Source organism: Rhipicephalus sanguineus, unplaced genomic scaffold, assembly GCF_013339695.2.
Source record: "Rhipicephalus sanguineus isolate Rsan-2018 unplaced genomic scaffold, BIME_Rsan_1.4 Seq366, whole genome shotgun sequence".
Taxonomy (NCBI): Eukaryota; Metazoa; Arthropoda; class Arachnida; order Ixodida; family Ixodidae; genus Rhipicephalus; species Rhipicephalus sanguineus.
Genome location: NW_023615109.1, coordinates 7,452 through 15,606, shown reverse-complemented (window position 1 = coordinate 15,606; position 8,155 = coordinate 7,452). Strand labels below are relative to the sequence as shown.

Here is an 8,155-nt window from a genome sequence, read left to right as displayed (position 1 = left end):
TGTATGTGTGGCTTTTATGTCCCTGTCTTTCGCGCTTCATCCAAACTGACAGCAGAGTCGATGTCTTAGCAATCTCAGTCACTTCTAGGCGAACACTCGCGAGGTAACACAACAAAGCATGACACAGATACACAAAATCTTTAAAGAAGACACGCCATCAAGTGCCTCTAACTTCAAGTTTCAACTCGGCCTCTCGTTGGTCTCGTCTGCTCACGCCAACTTGACTAGGGAATTTCTGGGTACACCACGGCGCTAATTTTGCTCGGCGGCACAAGGTAGCCAACATGAAACATGCTTACACCGCTAACATTGGGCGATGTTTAGGTGGCTTTTTAGTCTCGTGCCCTCCTGGCGCCATCTTGAAAAGCACGGCGCGCCACCTATAGTCCGTGGGCATTGCGAATAGCATGCTAGCTGTTCCGATCATGTCTCAAACTTCGTCGTCCAAAAAGAATCAGCTTCGTAAACTAATGCGCTTGATACGCCAGCAACGTTAACACAAGAATGAAACCTATAATGCAATGTGCGGCTACGCCTGCACTCGCAGAGTGCCTAATTGATCTCATTGAGCTGGAACAAAACTGATTCCCCCTCCTTGCGAACTGCTTGCCCCTTAGTCAAAAAGTGGCCCTTCCCAAAGAAAGCAGCAAGTATGCACCTTTATTCGTGCGTCCATTAAATCAAGCCACCTGCATTTCCATGGTTAAATCGCATGATCATGCAAGGTCTCGCACGCACGTGGAGTCACGGGCCCAGGCTAGGTACATCTCGCTTGGATTGAGAAGGGGCGATCGGAGATCTGTTCGTTCCGCGTTCGTTCTGCGGTGCCTACGTCACAGAAGTGAGAGGAGGCGCAGCTCTCCCGCTGCTCCCGCCTAGAACCGCCGAGAGGAAGAGAACAGCCAATCGTCAAGCGGACAGCTTTCCGGAAGTAGACGCGCATCCTGTGACGTCGGCACAGGGACCGTGAAGCGTTTCTCGCCTTTTAATAAATATAATTACTTTACAGAAAATTATTGTTTTTGCTTCTCAAGCTCAAACACTCTTTCAAACAGCAACAGCTTTGAGTGATGATATTTAATAATGTTAGTTTTTTTTGACTTCGTCGCTAGATGGTGTCGCGCACGCGAAAAAAAAAAAGAGAAAAGTAGCGGCTGACGTAGTTTCAAAATGTCGTCCGATCGCAACGTCTGCGTTGGTTCTCGGGTGTCGGATCGTCAAAAGGAGCTTCTGCTGGCTTTTGTGAAAGAGCACCCACAGATCGCGAGGCTGTCGTGCCCGCTGGAGCCGTCGTTCACGAGGGAGGACCGGGACGACATGTGGCAGGAGCTAGTAGCGCTTTTGAACGAAGAAGTCCCTGCGCGTAACACCTAAAGCCCCTATACTTCGTAAAAGTACCGCCATCTGCTCTCCCCTCCGCCGCCTCCTCTCCTGCGCGCCTTTCCCGTGCGACGGCGGCGCCCCCTCGAGCGCTCCACGTGGACGCGTGAAGCTTTCAGGCCGGTTGCGTGCTGGCGCTGCCACTTTAGCCGCAGCCTTTCTAGTCCAGTCGTGGCTGCATGCCATGTCTCGCATACAGCTGTGTGTAATGATTCTCTTTATTTCTGCGTCCATTTTCTCAGTTGGTGTGAGTGTGCGCACCATCTAATTCCCTTATAGCGCGCCAAAAGAGCTGCTGCAAGCCATGTAACAATTTGTAGCAAATTGCACGTCGCTTACGGTTCTTTTCGGAGCGTATAGCGTTTCCCTGTGTATGTGGCGCGGATATCGGTAACTGGAACTCTTATCACTGGAAGTAACTGGAAATCTTATCACAGCAGCTAAACACCATAAGCGTCGGAGAACGTTATAATCATGAATGAACGTTCATAAAAATAAGCGCATGGCTGCGCTTTAATTGAAAATTTATTGCTTTGATCTACTGCGCGTCAAAGAGGCATCTGCTACAACTACCACAGCGTTTCGAAACTTGTGCGCTAAGTGCGACGCGATAATTTAGGATGACACGCCGGCCGATGAGCCGTGGTCCGCTGAACTGAAGCCCCGCTCATGTTCCGAATTTGCAAAAAGTTCCTACTGTCGCCCAAAAGTGGTTCGCCAAATTAGACAATATGATGGAGGAGCTGCACGTAAATGCACTGCTTTCGATAAATTCTGCGCGCTAGGTTTTTTTTTTTTTTTTGCTATCGCACTTTCATTCCGACGCTCGCTCCGTCTTCGCCCTTCCGTCCGCACATCACAGTGAAAGGTTAGTAGAATGTGTGGAACACAACCTAGTGTTGCAGTGCACGACACTCGTTCTTTCAGAGTTAATAATATGTGGGGTTTTACGTGCCAAAACCGCGATATGATTATGAAGCACGCCGTAGTGGAGGGCTCCGGAAATTTCGACCATCTGGTGTTCAAGACAGTCACTTGCTCGAGAATGCGACTGCCTTGGTGCATGACAAATTACACAAAATTTCGCGTGACATTGAGCAAGTAATACACCATATATGTCACACGGCAAAGCAAGACGCCTGTCAAGAGTAAAAACGCACGAGCACTTACCTCGCAAAACCGCACCGATCTCTGCTCGAAGTTTGCTCGACCTATTCTAGGGAGCCAGACTTTGCGACGACCTGCATTCTTTATTCCTCGCGGAATGGCAAAAAACTTTTTCCCTTGGGTGTCACGGTTATGGCAGCCAAACGCACAGCAACCCGGCATCGCGACAAAACGAGCGAGACGCACACGTGCACTTCACACTTCGTGCATTTGACATGGGGCGAACACACAGCACACGGCACGTTGGAACGTTCAACATGGCGCCGAGAGGCGAAGGAAAGAAAATACCGAGAAAGAGGGCGCGCGGCTACCACGTGACCGCAGCCGCCCTATCAGAGGCGTGGAGAGTAGGAAGCGGCGTAGATCAAGAGAAAGCTGTACTTTTCCGAAGGTATAGGGACTTTAGTAACACCAGGGCCCAGTGGCAGGCCCGATGGAGGAATGAGCGCTACTATTCGCAGCAGGGTCTTGCCAAACTCCGAGGGCAGCAGAGGTGAGTGCGAGCAACGTTACTAGAACAAACTCAGTTTCAAAGCTCCGTATCTCCGCCAGCGGAGGAGGGTGGTCCGAACGGCGGTCGCGAGAACTAGCGGCGCTGCAGTTCCGTCTTGCGCCACTATCGGCGCGTCGTCTGCTGCCACGGCATAACTATAGCATAAGGCTGCGGTCCGCCGCGCAGTTGCTCGCGGCAACCTTCTTATTGTACTAGTTAGGTGGATACTTAGGTGGATATGCATAAGGTCGTCTGTATGCATTGGCCCGCGTGCGTTGTTCATTGATTGGCTAAGAATCGATGTTTGGTCTATATTGCCACGCCCACTTGTTTTATTTTGCTGTATTCGGGTTTGACCAGCAAGGACGGTTATCAACGCTTGACGCTGTCCGCGAAGCAGTGTTCGAGAAGCTTCGCGATTGTAGTAGATCGTTTTAAGATTGCGCGCCGCACGCGAATGTTCTAGCTTTGTCGAGAGATAACGCCGCCACCAGCGATATCGCTGGAAAGTTCGATAGCACCTGTATAAAAGCCGACGCGCTTGACCGCTTGTCAGTTGATCGACGGTCGACGCTCTGTTCGCCGCTATCAGTGTATTGCTGTAATTTGACTTTCATTTTCCCGGCCACAAGTTCGGCCAAATAAAGAGTTTCATCTCGAACCTGCTGACTGCTGCCTTCGTCGACGTCACGACCCTGTTAATATTGAGCTGTCTACATTGCGCTTAACTTCCAAGCATAGGAGTTTCTAAGCGAATGAGGGTTTTCAGCGTAATTTTTATAACTACCACCACAATTTTAGCCGCTGCCGTCTTATCTAGACCAATAACAACCCAACACGTTTGTGAAAGCCTTTACAGTGTACAAAGAAGCGTACTTACTCGAGATACAAAAACGTTCTAGAAAAACAGTACTCATGTTTCTACAATTTATTGAAAAAAGCTTTCTCGAAAAACATCACCAATGCTTTGCAATGTTTACAAGACACGTTTTCGCGACTGTAAAATTTTACGAGAACTCGGTAAATGAAATCTCAGTGTGCGATTACATCGAATAGATGATGTCTCTCAGGAATTTTTTTCAGCGGATAGTTGTATTTTCGGTGTCTCATCTTTCTACGTCGCATCCTTCTACGGTGCCTTAAAGAATTCGACCAGATCGGCCGTGGTGTGAGCACCGAGCAATTATGCGCGCGTACTCTGTCGCTAGAAGAGTCGTCAGTATTCAACTTCACCGAGCAGATAATCCATGCCCGGAGCACTTCTTACACTGTACGACAGCCGTTTGCGTTTCGTGCTGTAGCCGTTCACTACGCAGTTAAACTGCTCGTCAACTACAACTATCTTTTGCACAAGTAAGTCTCCGTTCCCGAAGCAAAGTGTGGGATTGGGCTAGTTGGTATTATATTATTAAACTGCTCAGCGCAAAAAATTTGACACGGTACACATAGAAAAGACGAGGACCAGCGCTGGTCCTCGTCTTTTCTATGTGTGCCGTGTCAAATTTTTGCGCTGAGCAGCCCGTTGCCAAGCCGGCGAGTGTAAAATATTCCGCACATCTAGTTCGATACCTCGTCGTAAAAACTCTCGAAAATCCACTGCTTTGAAGGCATAGCGACAGCTGACAACTGATCGAATGTCATTGTGATGCAACTCTGTCTCGGTAGCGTATATAGGTAATCGCCTGCCTTTCGTTTTGCTGTTCTATTTCTGGCGGCTCCTCCAAACTGGGCACTGGGCTTTCGCGGGACGCTGTGCGTTTTGGGGGGATTTGCGCCTAAACCCCGAACATTTTGGCTTTGAAATGTGGGGTGGAAGTGCTGGGAACAAGCGCGGCACGGCACCGGGCGCGAGTTCCCACTTTCCACGTGGGATCAAAACTTCTTGTCCCGCAACGACACGACGATAGCGCTTTACAATGTCGTCACTCTCAAAATGAACGTCATAGACCTTGCATTTCGCAGTAAGCTTTCTATCTTTGCGATGCGAAGCTTGAATGGCGTAGGATCTTTTGGAGGTCCGAAGAAGTGTCATGAAGCGGAGTCGGCGTTGCGGTAGCCGCTCTTGCAGCCCGGCGCAAAGCAAGTCGGCATACCGCACTGTGAATCTGTTCGCCCTCGTTACGCTTCGTACATCATCCACGTGTCTTCGTACAAGACGCTAAGCCTGGTCAAGAACAGTCGCAAAAATGAAGAGCTAACAAAGCGTAGACGACGCTATAACCCACGTGCGCTCGTACATCGGCGGCGCAGATCACAACAAGCGCCAGCCGCGGGAGCTAGACGTGACTGCAGCGCCACTAGTTCTCACGACCGCCACGCGGACCGCCTCTCCGGCGGAGCTTTTAAACTGAGTTTGTTCTAGTAACGTTGAGTGCGAGCACAATTGTATTGTGGTCGGTCATCTTACACGTCCCGCTTGTGCTTTACAGCAGCACCCGAGGCGGCCAGATTTCGGATTACCGCGGCCGCGTCGTGCTTGACAGGGACGAGTGTGCGAGGCCCATAGTTCGGGTGGTCTGAATCGGTAAGCACTGGCTTAGAATATCATTGTTACTTGTATGCTGCGAACAAGTGGGCTCGTTTGCTTCGAGCCATTACGCGCTGTTAGTTTTACTTTTTCAAACAATATCGAGTGGATCACCCGGCCGCCGCGTTAGCTGAGGTGCTAACACGTTGCGCCGCCCAGAACAGAATGCGAAACAGCCACATTTGCGGTGATGACGAAAGAACAGCCGCGAACTATATTTCGAAGGTCACTAGAGCACCCTACGTGTTCCAACCCATTTCTCAGACCCTCGAGTCGAGTGAGGTGCGTAGCCAGTAGGCTTGCCTCCCTCCACCCCTCTCTCCGAAGTCTGTGTGTCATAGCATGCCGCTGTTGAAACATTCTAAAAAAACATTGCTATTGTTCACTTCCACTCCATACTTCTTATTGCACTCAGTGTGTCAATCAAGAAACTTCTTACTATAACAGGTGAGCCCTGCTCCAGCTGCTACTGGTGTGGCTGAAGAGGATGTGGCCCAGGATCTTTCCCGTGCCCCAACTCGTAAGTTTCGCTGATGTTTTTGATTAACTGTAGATGGTGTTACATGCTCACAGGTGATGCTCATGCGTGCAGGCATATGTTTGTGAAGAGATGACATCTGTGGGCATAAAGACAAAAGGCTGCACAAAAAAAATTTGGCAAACGGTTGCAGGAGCTAGTTGTATGCATAACTGTCAGATGGAATAAACAGGTGTCCTGCCTTGCAGATGTAGCAAAAAGGTAGCATTGCAAAAATGTTCAACATCTTGAAATGTTTCCCTATTTTGTCAATTGCTTCAAAAGTGAAACTGAAAATGTGCTATTGCTAAATATACTGTTCAAAAAGCAAGCTCGTTATATAACTTTTTCACATAGCCATCATACACAAATGCACATGTTTGCACCTGTGTTACACCTGCTTGCTGTATGTTTTGCATACTGCAGCAGCTAGGGTTTCGGAAGGAGATTGTGTCAGTCATCGCGTAAAGCCGGGCAAACGATTGTGTAGCCCTGAAAAGGGCTGTTTGGTTGCTTCTCATGCAGAGATGGTTAGAGGCGTGAGATGCGTTTGATGAGATGAGCGAAAATGAATTCCGGCACCGCTTTGGTCTGTCCAAACGAAGTGCGTTGGTTGTGCGGTGAACCAAGCACCATTCATGGATGCCGTTGGGTCAGTGGATTTTCAACAGAGAGGAAATTGTTGCACACACTGAAACTCTTCACGAACAGAAGCTTCCAGCGAAGAGTCGGTAGCAGGAAATTTATAGATGATAATGGCAACACATTTCTTGGTTTCCAGCTCATGCCGCAGCTGCGAGATGGGGGCAACCGGCAGGCCGAGGCGCTGGAGTTACTAGCCGCGAACACCAGGCGGCAGGGCCAGGCATCATTGGAAAGCTGCGCCAGGTTGAACTTCTCGGTGACGCGGTCCACAAATTGCAAGGCGTTGGTACCCTCGCCCGGGCCCTCATTGCAGCGGAAGGCACCTGCACAGTGATTTGTAAAGACTAGTTGTTCATATATGTAGATTTATTTTTGTTCACATCACGAGCTATGATACGCTGGTTTGCTTCAATGGTGCCCTGCAATTTTCTTTCAGTTAATTTTCTTTTTCTGCATATCAGAAGCACTGATGTGCTGTTTCATTGTACATAGTAAAGTGTAGATCAATGGTAAATCGTGTCCTGCGATGTCATTTCTGTTTAATCTCATCGTGCGAGGTGATGCATTCAGCAGTTTTGTAGTACATGTGCATAGCACAGTGTGGTTTCATTTATAAATCATGTTTTGCCATGTCATTTTTTAAAATCTCATTATACAAAGTCATGCATTGAGCAATTTTGTAGTATATGCACATAGTGCACTGTAGTGTATCCTTATGTTTATAGTGTATACGTGTAGAATATTGTGGCACACTGTACGTTTTCTATCGATTTTTACACATCCTAGAAAAAAAGAAAAGCGTTTGTGAAAGGTCTAGGTTGCACAACAATTTTGAAATATTGCAAGACCAAAAAATAGTTGACGAATACGTGTTCTGTTGCTTAGAAGTGTTTAGATAACAGGATTGGGTACAAACAGAAATGAATAATAGAGGAAGACATATCAGCAACCAACAACTTGCATTTTTTAGCGAGTTCAATTAATACCGGTTCGACTGTGCCTTGTTTTCATGTAATACAATGACTTTCGTGCTGCGAGACGCGTGTGTTGTTGCAGAGGAGCAGCAGGCACTTTGTAATAACTCCATTTGTATATTATAAAAGGAAGCTACTTTTATATTCTTTTCCTTGGCATTAAATTTAAAGGATATTTATTTATTTTGCTTTTTATGTGCATTGCTCGTGATACTTGTAATAAAATTTCAATTCTGACACCACCCTTGTTGTTCACTTCATTTACAAGCACGATTCTTGTTGCACTAAAGCTACCGCATCTTGCTGTCCTGATTCAAACAGCCTTTTCCGGTTACCACTTTGGCTGTGAATGGCACCATGTGCCATTCACAGTTGAGCTCTCACTTGTGCTTAGTGTGAAGCGCCGTATTTTACAACCTGGTCGAAGCATTTCATCAGCATGGCGTTGTGTG

The 8,155-nt window shown here is 47.9% G+C and overlaps 1 long non-coding RNA gene across 1 annotated transcript; it reads left to right on the top strand.

Moving 5' to 3' along the window:
* Positions 1-2,967: 2,967 nt before the first annotated feature.
* Positions 2,968-7,935, top strand: LOC125756644 (uncharacterized). The gene is made up of 4 exons (XR_007414657.1): positions 2,968-3,040; positions 5,470-5,564; positions 6,015-6,087; positions 6,866-7,935. It is a non-coding gene; the product is annotated as an uncharacterized LOC125756644 (long non-coding RNA).
* Positions 7,936-8,155: the final 220 nt, after the last annotated feature.